Genomic DNA, 17,743 nt, shown 5'->3' on the forward strand with positions numbered 1-17,743 from the left:
CCTAAATGTGGCTTAGAAGATCAATTTTAAGACTCTAATGGCATGTCAGAAAAATTTCCAGCGAGCCCACATTTACCCTGGTCATTGCTGTCTGCTTCCTCTTACCCTGCATCATTCTATCGTACTGTACTTTACAGCAGCTTTTAGCCTCCTGACATTCCTCTCGTTAAATTCACTGTCATGTGGCGTCTCTTCTCTTTTTAAAGTACTGCAACACTTCCCAACATAATCAGTCCACTCTAATGGTCCCCAGCTCTCTCTAAAATCTTGGATCAGCATCCTATGGTGAGCTGGCTACCTGTAGCAGTGGTTTTAGGGTGTCTCTTCCAAGAAACAGCAACCACCGTTCACCAATATGGTGGGTTGCTAGGGCTTTGTAAAAGCCATAGGAGACTTGATTATGTTGGGGAGGAGAAATTTTTCTCTACCCTTCAAGATTCTTCTAGCTGGGCTAAGAATTAAATTGACACGAGACAATGAGATTAACAGCAGAAAATCAAATTTAATATTGTACATATGGGGAATCCACACAGATATGAGACTTCAAAGACAGTCAGGCAAAATGAGATATGTTTGTCATCCTGGGAGAAAGGGGGTAGGGGTTTGGGACTTTGAAGGGAAGGTAAGCAATTCACAGGAAGATGAAAAAGAGTGAATGTCTGGTAAACAAACATTTGCAGGGCTTCAGAAACAATGGGACATACAAAGGAATTTTAACAAGCTGACTTTATTAAATTCCTTCCTGTCTATCACCCCTAATTCATACTATGTTGTAGTTATCTGTGGTGATAGCTCTCTTCCTGGAGCAGGTTCTCTTATCTAAATTCCTTTTAAGCAGTTAGGTGGAATTCTTCCTGAGCCTTTTGGACTTTGATTTTAGCTCGAAATAATCTGCATGGCTAAGTGGCGCATTTTGGGGTGGCCTGCCCTTGGCCCCTACAATTAGTAGGATCATGGGATTTTGTTTGCAAGCCCCACACAGGCAGGAGACTTTTTATAATGGGGTGTGACCCAAGGGAACATGATGTTCTTGGGCTGGCTGCATGAATTTGGAAGAGGGCCAAGGGGGCTGGGAAAGACTGGGAAGACTGAGAGGTTCCAAAATGAAATGGGGCCAGTTTTGGGGCTTGCCCCCAGTTTAGAAGGCTCATTTCACCCTCTGTGCTTTTGACTTTCTCTCACATGCTCTTCCTTAAACGTAGCTGCCCCATTCCCAACCTTACCTGGCATATTTCTGTCCATTCTTCAGTACCAGCTCAAAGGTTACCTCTTGGTAGAGCTTCCTTGACTTTCTCGTGACACGTCCTGCTCTATTTTCTATGTTTCCGAACAGCTTGTGTGGACAATGTACCTTGTGTGTGGTAATTACTTGTTTATAGATTTGTCTGTAACTGGGCTTGGAGCCCCATTGTCATTTGTGCCCTCCTGGCATGTAGTAAAGGCTAGATAGATATTTATCAAGTGAGCAGATGTGCTTTCCCTCCCATCCTCACTCCTCTTACTTGGGCCAGGGTTTTTGTTTTTGTTTTGTTTGTTTTGTTTTCTTTTTGTCTAGGGCAAGTGGCTGAGAACAATCCACACAACACATTTAGCACCTTGGGATGAAGGTCATGAAAGAGTGTGAGGCTCATGCATTCCAAACAAGAGGATGAGTCTTCCCTCTTTCAATCCCTTAGGGCCAATCTCAGTTTGGCAAAGATGATAATTTGTGGATGAGTTCAAACCTAACAAACTTTCCAATTGAAAGTAAAAGCTAACTTAATATTCTTTATTGCTTCTTGGAATCTGATCTTGGCAAGATTCATGTAAAAAATACTATGAAGTAATTCTTGTGGAATTTTGACTCCGTGAAATGGAAATGCCAGGGATCTCATTTTCAAAAAGGTCTCCAGAGTTTTGCCCCCCATCTTTAGTCAGTGCACGGGCTTTTCCTTGCCGGCCTGAAAGCTGTGCCCTTTGGTGAGATATCCCGCAGAGTAATCCCTTGGTGGCAAGGGAAACCCTTAGGGACTGTTAAAAGGATAGTTGCAATTTACATACATTCTTTTTTTTTTTTAGTTTTATTTTATTATGTTACGTTAGTCACCATACAGTACATCATTAGTTTTTGATGTAGTGTTCCATGATTCATTGTTTGCGTATAACACCCAGTGCTCCATGCAGTGCGTACCCTCTTTAATACCCATCACCGGGCTCACCCATCCCCCCACCCCCTCCTCTCTAAAACCTTCAGTTTGTTTCTCATTGTCCATAGTCTCTCACGATTCTCCCAAATGCAGTGAACCAGGGGAAATGTTGATTTTACCTGCATTCTAAAAACAAGTCTTCTAGTTGCCTTGTGATTGAAGGGCATTGGAAATAGCCTTTGAGCGACCTCATTCTCCTGCTCTACCAAACTGCCCTTGATGGAGGCAACAGCGGCCAAATAGAGATACCAGTCAGGTGGTTGGAAGGTTTAAATGTCTTGCTCCTCGGAAGAGTGGCTGGAGTTAGCACTTTGGCGGCAACTGGCGGTGGTTCTAAGGCTGTGTTGTCCAATGCGGAATAGAGTAGCCGCTGGTCGTATGTGGCTACTTACATTTAAATTCATTAAAATAAAATGAAATAAAAGTTCAGTTTTTCCATTGCTGAGCTGCATCTCAAGTGCTCACTGACCACTGCAGATATAAATTGTCATCATTGCAGAAAGTGCTATTGGGTAGTGCTGCTCCAAGGAGCTGGAAGCCTGTAATGTTACTTCTGCAAGATGCCTGACTTTTTTCAGAATGGCCAGGAGCAGTCCCGGGAGGTGCAGCTTAAAATAGAGAGGGAGGTCAGTGAATAGTGTTTGTTTCCCTGTGGCCAGGGGTTGGGTGATGCCTTTGGGTACAACTAGCAGGTCTGAAACATAGCTAGTGGAGAGCGAGGAGATGGAGTGGCTGAGACTCAAAACTGAAATCTGAGTTATCGTGTGACTAACGCATGCCAGGAATTATGCTGGTTGCCTTCACTTTTGTTACCTTACTTCAGCCCCTAAGATAGTGGCTACTTGTCTGCTTTTTACAGCCGAGAAAACTGAGACCCAGAGGATCAAGTCAGGGCTAGCGGGGTCCGAGTTGGAACCTACTGCTTCTAACTCTTAAGTTCAGTGCTTTTCTGGCTTTAGGGGTGGGGAGAGAGAGGAAGGAGCAGATGGGCAAAGGATCATTAGTTAAAATGGGAGACATTAGTTTGAAGAAATCACCCTGTTTGCTCCATCCAGTCATGCCTTGGAGCCTGGTTAGTGCTTGACCACCTGCTCAGGGTCTCTTTTCAAGGGTTGCTGCTAAGGTGGATTTTTCTTCCTTGGGAAGCGTAATGAATGGAATGAGGATCTGCTGAATCTAGAGTCAAAGATGAAAACTTAGTATTAATTATGTAGCAGGTACTGTTCAGTGTGCCAGATACTGTTCTGAAGTGTTTTTGCATAAGTAACTTGTTTAATCCATATAACCACCCTATGAGGTAGATACTGTTATTATCGTGATTTTGTGGATGAAGAAACTGTGGCTTGGAGGGAGAGAGTATATTGTCCAAGATCACACACGTCCTGACCCTGTGCCCTCAAGCACGCAGCATGGAGCCGGAGGCTCAGGTGAGCCTGTTCTTCTCACAGACCTGATAATGCTCTCTGGACACCTTAAAGGTGGCTTCCTGCCAACCATATTAAATCCTTAGCTTTCTCAGGAGTATTAATTCCTCCCAGTGTCATTCACACCTCATTTCCTTTAATCACTAAACGTAGGAAAAGTCATTCACTCTCCCCTTGCACTTACTGTATCACCCCTCTCCTCCTTCCTTCTTCTCTAACCTGATGGTCTCCCTTCTCTCTTGCTTTTCTCTTTCTCCTGTTTCTCTGTGAGTGGCAAGAGACCCCGGTTGGCTATTATTCACTGCATAAGGTTGCTGAATTGCACCCCGAGTGAATGTCAGCCAGGGATGGAAGGGCTGCGGCATCAGCTCCATCTTAATGACCACCCCCCCTTGCTGAGGGGCCATCTGCGGCAAGCCCCCTCCCTGTGTCAGGTGCAGTCCCCAAAGGGAGAGGTGGGCGGCAGGTCACGTGGGGCTCGATGAGTCCCTGCCCCCCGGACACCCCCGCCCCGGCCCCGCATGTGGGGCGCCGGTTTCTTCTCTGCCTGCGGCCCTGCACAAAGTGGCAGAGCTTCACTGTGCTGATGGCATGGGCAGTCAAGCCTGCCCTTTCCCAGCTGAAAGCATTCTTCCTGAGGAGGTGGAAAAAAACTGACAAGAAGGAGAATCAAAGAGTCCGAAGGAAACAGGTACTCGAATACCTTCCTCTGCGGGTACACAGCCCCTCCACCTCCGGCAAGGGAGACACCCCGCCACTGACCCCCAGCTGCCTGTGCGAAGTCTTTGCCCTCATCCTGTCAGTGTGGGGGTGCCTGGGGGTGCCCGGGGCGGAGGAGGAGCCTCAGGCCTAGATTAGGAGTCCTGATAAAGCGAGGGAGAAGAGATCATCCTCCTTCCAAGCCATGGAAGGGAAGGGACCTTCCAGAAAACCAGAAGATAGGATTTTGACTTACTGCCTGAGGTGAGCAGGTAGCCAAGAAGAATTGTGTAAAAAGTAATAAATATTGACACAAACTGTACAAAGTTTGTGAGTTGGTTCCTGGCTCCCGGGCTGTGAGGTCAGAGCAGACTTCTGAGACTAATTTGCTTTCCCGGTCGCCCGAGGCCCCCTTTCAAGCTCACTTCTGGGGCTTCTCCCCTCCGCCACTCCCACCTCCAACTTCTACCAACACTGGTGTTGAGGCTCAGAGTCCAGTCCTTGCCCTAGAGGCTGAACCAACTATGTGATCATTCATTCCTTTATTTGAAAATATCATCTTATTCTGCTTTAGGCTCATTATCTCTCACGTTTTTTCTTATACATTCTGTGCCAACTGCTAGAGATATAACAATGTATGGGGTATAGTTGTTTTCTAGAAGAGTTCCTGGTCTCCTTGAAGAGACAGATAAGACTCAGCATAGTGTCCCAGTAGAGGTACTGTAGGGTCTCATATGAGGGCAGATCGGGGCCTGGAGGAGGAGGGCCAGCCCAGGGACATGCAGGGCGTGTTGGGAATGCCTTTTAAGTGAAGGTGATGCTTGGGCTGGCTAGTTAGGGAGGGAAGGACAAGCTGTCCCAGGCCCCCTTTGGCAGGAGTTAAGGCATGGAAATGCGAGAAAGCATGACAGATTTGGAAATCTTCAAGTAAAGGGCAGTAGGTTTGGAGTAGATGGGTTCCTGAGGAGTCATGCCATTAGAGGAGAATGAAAATTTATGGAAATGGAAACTGCAAAGATCATTTTATGTCACGGTAAGGGAATACTTTGAACTCTATCCTGAGAGCTGTGGGAATCTACTGAAAAATCTTTAAACAGAGGAGTGACACAGTGAAATTTACATTTTATTAAAAAAAATTCCTTGGGAAATGGTGTACCGGATTGCTCAGAGTGGGGTGATCTGGTGGCAGAGTTCGTGGAGGAGAGGCTTTCCTGGGAACCCGGGCCAGAAGTGGTGAAGGTCTGAGCCAGAGTGGGGGCAGGAAGATGAGGTGGAGGGAGGACCGGGGTAAAGGGATTAGCTACGGGATGGGCTACACCTTCTCTGGGGCTGGAGAGAAGGCTGTGTGTTGCTAGAATAATGGTGTCCATGTGTTTGTCCCATTTCATCAAACAAGTCCAGTTCATTTTTCATCCTTGCACCTAACACCAAAGCATTATAAAGGCATCTACTCTTCTCTCTGGAACAAATTTGGGAGTGTTTATTTTTGTGTCCTATCAGTTTGGTAAGACTAAGCTCTTCAAGGAAGGGTGCACAGTGTATTTATCCATCTATTATGTGCGGCATTCGGCACACCAGGGATACTTAATAAGTCTTTAATAATAATAAGATCCGAGCCCCGGGAGCATTATTATATTTGTCAGTGGAGGAATAAGTAGGTTTGGAAGCAGTTTGGCTAAGTTTAGTTTTATAAGAAAAACCTCAATTATTTGAACTTTGGAACATCTTAAAACCCATTCCTGAAACATAATCTGAATGGCTTCTGCTCGTGGTTTTCTTAGGTAAATATTTTAGTTGGCTTAATTGGGTGATTGTTTCCTAAAACATAGGAGGTGGTATTTCTTTGTTGTTACTAATCTCTGACGATGAATCAACCTGTCTTTAAAAACAGAGTTTTGTTTTGTTTTGTTTTTTACCAAGATGGTTGATATTTTCTAACTCAGGTGCCTGTTCTCTTTCCTGATATTTATATAAATCAGAACAGCTACCATTAGTTTGTCTTGTTTGCAACACTCCTTTTTCTCTTGTGTTCTCTTCCTTGTCACATTTAGCTTTATTACTCTGGGATGTTCCTCCCTACCTTAAGACCCTCTGCCTTTTCTCTTTCTTCCTGAGTCTTTCTAGTCTCTGTCGAAATTTAATGACCAGGAAGCCATCAGGAATCAGGCCGCCGGATACGATGTATATTCATGGTGCGTCAGTGCTGGGCGCCAGACCATGCCTTGCCCCTGTTGGTTATAATACATTCAGTTCATATTTTCCCCCGAGACTTCCATAAGCCTGATCAGAAAGTTTTGGTGGTTTTAAGAACAAGGAGTCACTATTTCTGGCCCTCCTCCTCCATTTGGGTTGTAGATCACCAGGAGACACAGCACATACCCAGTGGAATTAACCTGAGGGTACTATTATTACTAACCCTTACAATATGAACGTTAGACTTTTGAGCTCCCCGTGCTGAACTCAGGTAGTCCTTATCAAAGATGAGTTCTCAGGAATGGGTGATGTTCATCTTTATCTACTTGGGCAGTTTCACAGTTGGTCTTGGGTTTTCATGTGGATTTCTACACATACAAAGAGTAGTAACTCAACTTCAGTGCAGATCTGTGTAACACGGCTCCAAATCTGGAGCTCCAAAATTCGCCCTTTGTGCCACCCAAGATCAATGGCTTTGACCTAGCTTAAGGAGGGTAGAAGGAGAGAAGGAAGTATCTTTGGGCTGCTTTCCTGGAGCCTGCCCATGTTACAAAGTATGAGCCAGTGCCCGTTTATACTATGCACCACGTGTACACATAATCCCGGGGCTCCTTCTCCTGTCACTTTCACTACTGACCAAGCATTGCTAGATTCCATTAAAGTGGTCCTTTTCTTGGAGAAGTCCAGCAGTGTGCTTGGTGTTGTGCTCTTATCAGACCAGTTTGAAGGTCCTTTCTTCAGTTCCAGGCAATCAGTGAATACACTGGGGTACATTTTGTGAGACGTCTCAAGCAAGGGGACATGACTTGAAGTAAGTCATATAAAAATGGTAGAAGTAAGAGGTGTTTTTAACTTGTAGGAGAGAAGGGCAGGGCAGGGCGTGAGTTTTCTTCAAGTATGTGAAATGTCATCTGGCAGGGGATTAGTTGTTCTGTGTCTCTCTCCCTAAGGAGCAGAACGAGGTGCAAAGTAAAGGGAGACGTTCGGTTCATCATAGGGGAGGACTTTAGAGTGTGATATTTAAGAATTTTTGTGGCAGAATCAAGCTTCTTGAGTTGAAATCCACCATCTGCCGGTTACTAGCCATATAAAATTGGGTTAATTTTTAAACCCTTCTGATCTTTCGTTTCCTCATCCATCAAATGGGGATATATTAGTATCCATCTTATGAATTGTTATGGTTACCTGAGGACATAATGTCAGTTAAATGCTCTTTATCATGATGCACAGTGAGTGCTTATAATACTGGCAATTATGAATGGGCTGGACTGTCTCAAAATAGTGCATGGGTCTAACAACAGTTTCCAGCGTTTCCTATGACCACTGAACGTCATAACTTTCTCTTTTTTTCAAATTTGGAATTCTTTGGCACATTTATGTATGGTTTTCTTTTGTTTTCCTTGGCTGAGGGAAATTGATAGAGAACTACATACCTTCCAGACTGATTTAAATGGCATAGATATTGCTGTGAAGTTCAGAAAAAGTAAAGTATACAGCATTATGAATTCTAAAGAACTGGAGAATGGGTAGAATGGATGAAGATGCCATTTTGACTTGGTGAAAGTTGAATTAAGATTTTTTTTAAATAAAGAAGTGAAGTTTTAAGATTATGCCTAATGAAGAGAAAACCTCGTTCATTTTTTTCTGTTTATTTTTACTCTGAAGTAAAAGAATTATGACTCCTAACATTAAATAGAATATAAAATAACAAAGAAAAAGATTTTAAAATATACTGTACGCATTTCCAAGTAAGGCATTCATGGGCAGTAATAAGTAAAATGCCATTTACTTTTTTTTTTTAAGATTATACTTATTTATTTGACAGAGAGATAGAAAGAGAGAGAGCACAAGTAGGCAGAGAGGCAGGCAGAGGGAGAGGGAGAAGCAGGCTCTCTGTTGAGCAGGGAGCCCGATGTGGGACTCGATCCCAGGACCCTGGGATCATGACCTGAGCCGAAGGCAGACCCTTAACCTACTGAACCACCCACACGCCCCTGCCATTTACTTAAAAAAAAAAAAAATGAATTACTTTATCCTGAATTTTAAGAAACATTGAGATAATGAGATGATAAAGGATCATTTTTAATTCCTTGAGTTCTTGTTTATGCACTTAAAAAAAAATCGAGGCATAACGTACACACAATAAAGTGAACCGTATGAAGTTCACAGTTGGGTGAATTTTTACGTATGTATACATCTGGGCAGCCACCCCACAGATAAAGACATAAACCATTTCCAACAAGCCAGAGAGTTCCCTCATGCCCCTTCCAAGTCTACTCAGACTTCTGTCACCCTTAGATAAGTTCTGCTTGTTCTTGAACTTCATATAAAGGCAATCCAGCGGTATGTATGTACTCTTGTGTCTGGTGGCTTTTGCTTCCTAGCTTATCTGTGAGATTCTTTCATATGGTTGCATGTAACTAGTTAATGCAAAAAGCTTATTTCTAAATGGCTTTCCATATTACAAATAAATGTTTGGAAGAAATGTGAGGCTGGAAGGAGTCTTACACAACTTCATGTTCGTGTCCTTTGACTTACAAATGAAGCCTCTGAACTAAAGATATTAAGTAATTTGTATAGATAACTAATGGCCAAGAAACATGGTATGCTGTTATCTTCACAGAGACAGATCTATTGCAAACACTATTCTCAGTAAGAGTCATGCACATAGTGTCTAAATTAGACATAGAAAATGTGAATTATTTAAAATTACAAATTATTATGATGTAAATTAATCCTGTTCACCATGGGACCGGCTTTTGGGTTGTATACACATTGTGACAATGACATTTTTAGAACAGTTTATTGTGATTTTCCAGACAAGGAAGTCATTGTCATCATGCCTATTCACACAAGTCATAAAGCTCTATAGGTAGCAAAATTGGAATTGCTTCTACTAGAATAAAACCTGAATACACCCATTTCCTTCTCTTGTGCGCGTAGGCACATGCACACTCACACACACACACACACACCACCTACAACAGACCATGCGAAAAGACCGCACATTTTCTAAAAAATAAACACTCGTCTCTGTATCACCAAATGGGTGATTGTCTCTCCACAACCTGTCGCTCCTGAAACTCAAAATGTTGTTCCTGAAATTGATTGACTGTAGCAAAACTGTATAATAAAGAAGTGGGAGTAGATGGAAGGGTGGTAAAGCATTGCCCTTCAGTGGGCTTGGACTTTAAATTTTGATGCTGAAGGACAGGAGGTAAGGCCTGGAGTGACTGTGGATTTGTTTGTAGTTAGGAGGCCAGGCACAAGCTGGAATGTTTAAAGGACAAAGAAATGCCATTTCTTCTCCAGGAATATGGCAATCCGGCTAATTAGCCTGACCCTCTGGCTAAAAACAAATTAAAATACTGGATGAAAAGGATGTCTTAAAAGCATCAAATTGCTAAAAGAGAATAAAGAATTGGGAGGCTGAAGTCCAAGGCCGGGAAAAGCACTGGGAGCTCTGTTTATCCCCTGGAATTTGCTGATCCTCAAAACTGACCAGCAGTTTTGATGGCCTGGGAGGAAAGGGCAGAAAACAAAACTTGGAATGCGGTCCAAATGGCGAGCCTAGGGAAACCCTCCCATATTGTGCTGGGATCTCTGAGCTACAAATGTCCGCATCACATCCCCAAGCAAGTGCACAGAGAGAGCGACCTCCTCAAGACAGAGCAGAAGGGGGCTGGAGGTGGGGAAGTCAAAGAAGACCTGTCTCTGAGAAATTGTTAAGGACAGCAGGCTCAGACCATCAGAGTACTTACAACCTGTATTTGCATATATGGATGGTCCAGAACCCTCTAGCAGGGAATTTAGTTTGAGGTGGTTCTGGGTTCCTGGTAGTCTTAGGAACCCGGCAGAAGCAAATGCCAACTTCTTTGGAGGAAGACACCTTCATCCTAGACTATGGGACCTACCTCCCCTTTCCATTTTCAAGGGTAGTGAGCAGTACCCTCAGAGATAAGTAGCACACAACAAAAGCAACACAAAGCAGAAGAAACACCAGAGTGCAGAGACAGATCGGCAAACCCTCCAGACTTTGGAATCATCAGACATATATTATAGATAACTATCTTTATGGTATTTAAAGAAATAAAAGGCAAGCTTAAAAATATCTCTGGGAACTAGAAAAGTATAGACTATATTCTAGAAGATTTGTTAAAAAACAAAAACAAAAACAAAAAAAACCCAAACAGGGATTTAGGGGATACTGCCCAGGGCTGGAGGGGAGCAGCAGGTGGGCACCCCCAGGCAGGCATGCCCAGCTGGGCGGGGACCCCACTGTTGACGGGAGTCGGGGTTGTCGCCATCCAGGGTGTGCCTCACAGTGCAGGCCTGTGTGTGCCTCCCACATTGCGGGGACGGAAAGGAGCCCCGAGCCGAGGAGGCTGACTCCCAGCCTCTGCAGGAGGTTCCACAGCAACCCCGCCTTACCTACCGCTCCGCGGCCTGCCGTTGTCCTCGCTGAATTTTCAGCGGGTTTTCCTGCACGTCTTTCTCCTCCTCCACCTTCTCCTCCTCCTCAGGGATCAGCTCTGCTCCGGGTTCAGTTCCTAGTACCTGCAAATTAAACCAATACAAGACAGATTAAGAGGAGAAAAGAAAGGGAAACAGGTATAACTTAATGCCTTGCCTGGAGTCACATGTACTTAGGTGACAGTTTGCGGAAACCCAGCTCAGCAAATTGATGGGTCACGACCCTTTTCAGCCAAAAAAGTTATTCAAAAATGGCAGAACTGTTTATGGAATGTGAAGAAGAGCTGGAACCATAGCAGAAGAAATGAAGAGGTTGAGGATGAGGGGGAGGATGGCCCCTCCACGAGCTGATCTTCGTTTGGAGAGATCTCAGGTTCAAAAGCAGCAATTGCCAATATTTTGAATAGGGTAAACCTCAGCTCATATCTGAGGGGACTAAAGAATGGTGCACTCAGGTATTACTGCTGCATCCCAGCCCTCAAGTCAGTGCTAGTGAACCCCACATCAGATCCAGGGGCTGCCTCACCAGTAAATTTTCCTCCGGAATCTAGATCTTTGGATAGTTCTGTTATTGTTCAGACTTTGTCTAGACCTGCGTTTCTGAAAGTACATAGTCATCTCAGGGATACCTTGGATATTATTTATCAGTATCTACAATTTCCGGACTATCATGGGGAATCATCCAATATAATTGGTTCAGAAAGCCTAAGTGACATTAGACAATGTCAACCAGGAACTAACTACCTAACCTGTTCGTAAATCAGGCAGTATGCTTACATTAAGTAGGTACAGTATTGAAAACTGTGCTATCAAAACATTAATGAAAGTATGATCAGTAATGAAAATTGCATAATGGCAAGCTACTTAAGATTATGAACTGGGCCAAATATTCTTGGTTCTTAATTTAGAAAATTGTTGAGAGGCTATTGTAGCATTTTATTCTGAAAACAGACCTTCATAGTTTAATTAGTTTAAAAAACTTAAAAAGTAACTGTTAATGGTAACAGTTTTTATTGAGCTGTTAATATTTGTAAGGCTTTGTGCTAAATGCAATACATAAATTAATCTTTTAATGTCTGTGAAACTAGCACTATTATTATTCTTGTTTTATTTTCTTTTTAAACATTTTAAAAAGATTTATGTATTTCTTTATTTGAGAGAGAGAGCGTGCTTGCGTGTGGGTGAGTGGGGGGAGGGCCACAGGGAGAGGGAGAGAGAGAATCGCAAGCAGACTCCATGCTGAGAGTGGAGTCCCATGTGGGGCTTGATCGCATGACCCTGAGATCATGACCTGAGCCGAAACCAACAGTTGGATGCTCAACTGACTGAGCCACCCAGGCACCCTGTTATTCTTATTTGGTAGTTGAGGAAACAGAGGCTCACAGAGCTTCAGTAATTCACTGACGGTCACACAGCTAGAAAATGGTGGATCTGGGATTTCAGTATAGACTAACTGACAGTTTATGTGTGTATGCTACATAAATACATAGATGTTATGTATCAGTGTATATTTTTTTTTAAATTGAAGCATTGCCTTAGGGCAACAGTTTTCTAAGTGTAGTCTTCAATCTTCTGGGGTTCCCCTGAGACTCTCTTGTGGGTTTGGGAGACTGTCATAATAATACAAAGATACTATTTGCCTTTTTCACCGTGTTGATATTTGCACTGAGGATGCAAAAGCAGTGGTGGGTGAAGTGCTGGTGCCTCAGTAGGAATCAAGACAGTGGTACCAGCTGTGCTAGTAGTTTTATATTAGTCACCACTCTGTACTCACGGTAAAAAAAAATACTGTAGTCATACTCAGTCTCCTTGATGAAGTATTAAAATGTTATTCATGTTAGCTCTCTACCCTTGAATATGTGTGCTTTTAAACTATTTTCTGTGATGAAATGGGTCGTATGCATAAAGCTGTCTGAAGTAACATGTTTATCTTGCAGAAAAGCGCTTGTGTGATTGACTTGTGAGCTCAACCGCTCACTTTTTAAAAGTAGAGACCATTTTTACTCGGGGGAAAAAAATGCACCAACTAGAACTTCTAGGAGCAGAAAATAAAATAACTGGAAGAACCATATGATTGATTTAGCAGCAGATTTATATACAACGGAAGACAGAATTAGTGGAATAGAAGATAAATCAGAAGAATTATCCAGAAGGCAGCCAGGGAGAGACCCTCCCCAGTGTCCTCCTTGATAAAAGAAAATGTAGAAGAGAAGTTAAAATACATGGAGAGTAGAATGAGAAGTGAGAAGGTAAAGACCTTCTCTGCATATGATCAGAGTTCTAGAAGTAGTGAGAGAAAATAGGTAGAAGCAATATATTTGAAGAAATAATGCCATTGATCATGTATCACACACATAGATTCCATGATCGTATCATAAGGGTAAAATTTTCATTTTACCGGAGTTATGTAACAGTTTTTTAAATTTGTATATACTTGAAAACATGACCTTAAAGTAGCTATATTTATATTTATATTATAAATTAGATTTAGAAGAAGAAAAGATCAAATGTCCAGATTCAAGAGTTATAATGAATACTAAGAAACATAAATACATGTATTTTTACTTTAGATTTCCAGATGATTTCTGCCTTAGAATTATATCATAATACTACAGCAGAAAATCAACTACATAAAGAATATTTTAGAAGAAGTCATAAAAATGACAGATTAGTATAAAGAAATGATCAGCAGGCTAACTCCTGACTTCTCAAGAGCAACTGCAGAATCCAGAAGATAGTAGAAACTTCATGTGCTGAAAGAAAATAACTAGTACTTTAGAATTTCATAACTAAAAATATCCTTTAAGAATGAGGTAAAAGAAAAAAAAAGAATGAGGTAAAAGTTCAAAAATTAAGGAAAATAAAAGCTTGAATTTTAGTCTCAACACTCAAGGACATTCTGAAGGTTCCATTTTAAGCAGAAGGAAAACACGAGCTTAAGATGAAAGGTCTGAGAGGCATGATGAAGAACAAATATTGAATCTAAATGAGTATTAACCATTTATAACAAAAATAAAAAATGAATAATACCGATCAAATTAAAAATGGGAAAAGTACATTATAAAAATGTATAAATTAGGTGTGGAGGTTAATGGGACTAAACTGTCTGAAGACAGTTCTTCTATTTTCTGAGAAAGGGGTAAAAGTTTTAACTTTAAAGTTTGGTAAATTAAATAAACATGTTTTAGTTTCAACTATAAACATTAGAACAGTAGCAACAGAGTATAACTTACAATTGGTAGATGGGAAACAGAAGTGAGAAAAATATTCAGTCATCCAAAAGAAGGAAAAGAAAGAGAGAATGAAAAGAAACACATGACAGGCAGTGCAAATAGAAAATACGAGACAATCAATTTAAGCCCATTAATTACAGAAACTAAAAATGCTCTACTTATATAAATAATTCTCAGATTGGATTTAAAAAAAATCTAATGATATGCTGTTAATGATATGTTACAAGCAACATATCTAAAACGTAAGGACACTGAAAAACTAAATATAAAAGGTTGGAAAAATATATGCCATGCAATATTAACCAAAAGAATGCTGATTTGGCTGTATTAATATAAGATATTAATAGATGAGTCACTTCGGTGATAAAAATTTTAGTGTACTAGGAAGATCTAAAACTTTTAGATCCTATGAACCTAGTAACATGACCTCAAAATATATGATATAATTAACAATTAAGTTGCTGAAGGAAAAATAAAAACATTCATAATTATGATAGGAGATTTAAAAAAATACTTCCCTCAGTCACAGATAAAATAAGCCAACAATTATCAATATAGATATACAAGATTTGACCAATATGATCAACAAACTTGACATAACAGATATGTGCAGTAAAAGGGTGCAGAATACAAACCGTTTTTTAAGCATATATGAAACATTTAAGAAATTGATCATTTACTAGAACTTAAATCACATCTCATTGAATTTCAAAGGAGTGAAATCAAGGTCAGAAGACCTTATTCTTTCTGATCGCTGTGTAAATATTAAGCTAGAAGTCAGTAGCAAAAGGATAACCAGAAAATCTGATGTATTTGGGATAAATAACTTACGTGTTAAAGGAGAAATCATCATAGAAGTTCAGAAATTTTGATTTGAACAGTAAAAAATTAGCATACGTAGGATGCGGATAAAACAGTCTTTAGAGAAAACTTTATGGTCTTTAGAGCTTATATTTCTCAAAAGGCTGAAAATTAATAGACATTTGTCTCATGAAGTTAGGTAAAGGGAAATAAGATAACCTAGAAGACCGTGGACAGAAGGAAGGACTCAGGATAACAGTATAAATGAAAGAAATTGATAATAAACATATTCACAAAATCTGAAGTCTTTTTGAAAAAAAAAAATCTTACACGCTTAAAATGTCCTGCAAGACTGGTCACGAAAGAATGATAAAAGGCACGTGTAATCACTCTATGGAATGAAAAAGAGGATAACATTAAAAGGCTACATAAAATAAAAAGATAAATTATTATAAAAACTGTATGCTGATGGTTTTGAAAATGTAGTTGAGTAGAAAAATTATTAGAAAGTAGAACTCACCAATACTGATTCACAAGTGAGTAGACAACCTATGAATTAAGATAATCTTTAATACATTTAATTGGTAGTAAAAGAAATCTTCCTAAAAGGAAAATGCCAGGCTCAGAGGACTTCATTGGCGAGTGTGTCAGCCATTAAAGGAAGAAAACTTTTACTCTTACATAAACTCTTCCAGAGAATATAAAAAGAGATGACAGTCCCTAGTTTTGTTTATTTGTTTGTTTTGGTTTGGTGTTTTGTTAAGGTTTTTAAAATGAGGCTTACATATTCTCAATACCAAAACTCATCATGGCAGATTGGTGGAGAAAAGATAGACTTTTTAATTATTAATGCTGGGCATACTGGGCATCTGTATAAAAAAAATGTAAAAGTTTCCTCACTTCTTAGTACATACAAAACCCAATTCTATGTGGATTTGAGATGTAAATGTGAGAGGTAAAACTATAGACCTTATAGCAGCTAGAAGAATATCCTGAACTTGGAGTAGGAAAATTTTTTTTTATATAAAGCAAAATATTGCTAATAATAAAAAGCAAGTTTGATATGTTCAACTACATTACATTTGCAATTTTTATATCATTATATCATAAAGATAACAAAAAGGCAGAGAGTGGGTAGATATATTTATAAGATATACAGCTGACAAAAGACTCATATTCAGGATTGATTATGCTGTTCAATATGGTAGCCAGTAGCCACATGTGGCTATTTAAATTAAATTAGGTTAGATTAAATTAAATTTACCAAGCAATTCTTTACCTTCATTAGCCATATTTCAAGTGCTCAGTAGCCACATGTGCCTACTGGCTGCCATACTGTATAGCACTGATTTAGACTTTTTAAAAAAAATTTAAATTCGGGGCGCCTGGGTGGCTCAGTCGTTGAGTGTCTGCCTTTGGCTCGGGTCATGATCCCAGGGTCCTGGGATCGAGCCCCGCATCGGGCTCCCTGCTCCGCGGGGGCCTGCTTCTCTCTCTCCCGCTTCCCCTGCTTGTGTTCCCTCTCTCGCTGTGTCTCTCTGTCAAATAAATAAATAAATAAATCTTTAAAAAGAAAATTTAAATTCAATTAGCCAACATATAGTACACCATGAGTTTCAGGTGTGGTGTTCAGTGATTCATCAGTTGCGTATAACACCCAGTGTTCATCACATCACATGCCCTCCTGATTTAGATTTTTTAAGGAAATATATATCCAGGGGTGCCTGATGGTGCAGTCAGTTAAGCGTCCAACTCTTGGTTTCAGCTCAGGTCCTGATCTCAGTGTCCTGGAATCGAGCCTCTCGTCAGGCTCTGTGCTTAGCGTGAAGTCTGCTTAAGATGCTCTGTCCCTCTCCCTCTGCCCCTCCCACTCGTGTGCTCGCTCTCTCTCTCTCAATAAATAAATAAATAAATCTTTTTAAGAAAAGAAATATATATCCAGAATATACAAAATATAGTATCTCTATATCTATATAAAGTGTTCATAATTTATAAAGAAATGAATATTCTTGTATAAATTAATAAGAATAAAGTTGACAACTCTCTAGTTAAATGGGTTAGTAAAAAGGCTTTTATTTAAAAGGCCCTTCCAGAAGGGGCTATCTAAACGGCCAGTAAACATACGAAAAGATGTCAACCTCATTAGGAAGCAGAGGAATACAAATTAAAACCATTACAAGTTGCCACAGTATATTCAAGTGATTGGCTGAAATATTTGTACAAATTAATACCAAGTGTTTGTGAGAACGTAGATTAAGAGGAACTCTACTGCTTGTGAGAGTGAAATTGGCCCAATTTGGAAAAGTAGTTTGACTTTATGCATTAAGTTTGAAATATATAGAGGATAAGTTTGAAATTCATAGACAGGATATATATGTTTATATATACACATACATACATATATCCCCTGTGAATACCACGTATGGGTTAAAAATCTTACAGAACAACATGCGTTATTGTTCCAGCTCTTGGGCAAGAGTTGGCATGGCAGAATAGCTCCAAACTGAAATTGACCCAGAAGTCTTATCTATATTCCAATGTAGATAAATAAATTGAAGAACATTCACAGAATGGAACAGCATAGAGCAATTGAGGTAAATGAATCACAGCTGTACCCAGCATCATGGCTAAATCTCACATGTCTGATACAGAGTTAAAGAAGCAAAATGTGGAATAATACATGTGGTATGATTCTATTTATGTAATGTTATAAAACTACACCATACTACTAAAG

The 17,743-nt window shown here is 40.4% G+C and overlaps 1 protein-coding gene and 1 pseudogene across 1 annotated transcript in view; both read left to right on the forward strand.

Moving 5' to 3' along the window:
• GRIN2B (glutamate ionotropic receptor NMDA type subunit 2B) overlaps positions 1–17,743 on the forward strand; it is a 410,126-nt gene that overhangs the window by 67,891 nt on the left and 324,492 nt on the right. The gene's annotated exons all lie outside the window — the stretch shown is intronic.
• LOC113922289 lies at positions 11,187–11,688 on the forward strand (annotated as a pseudogene).

This window comes from Zalophus californianus, chromosome 9, assembly GCF_009762305.2.
Source record: "Zalophus californianus isolate mZalCal1 chromosome 9, mZalCal1.pri.v2, whole genome shotgun sequence".
Lineage (NCBI taxonomy): Eukaryota > Metazoa > Chordata > Mammalia > Carnivora > Otariidae > Zalophus > Zalophus californianus.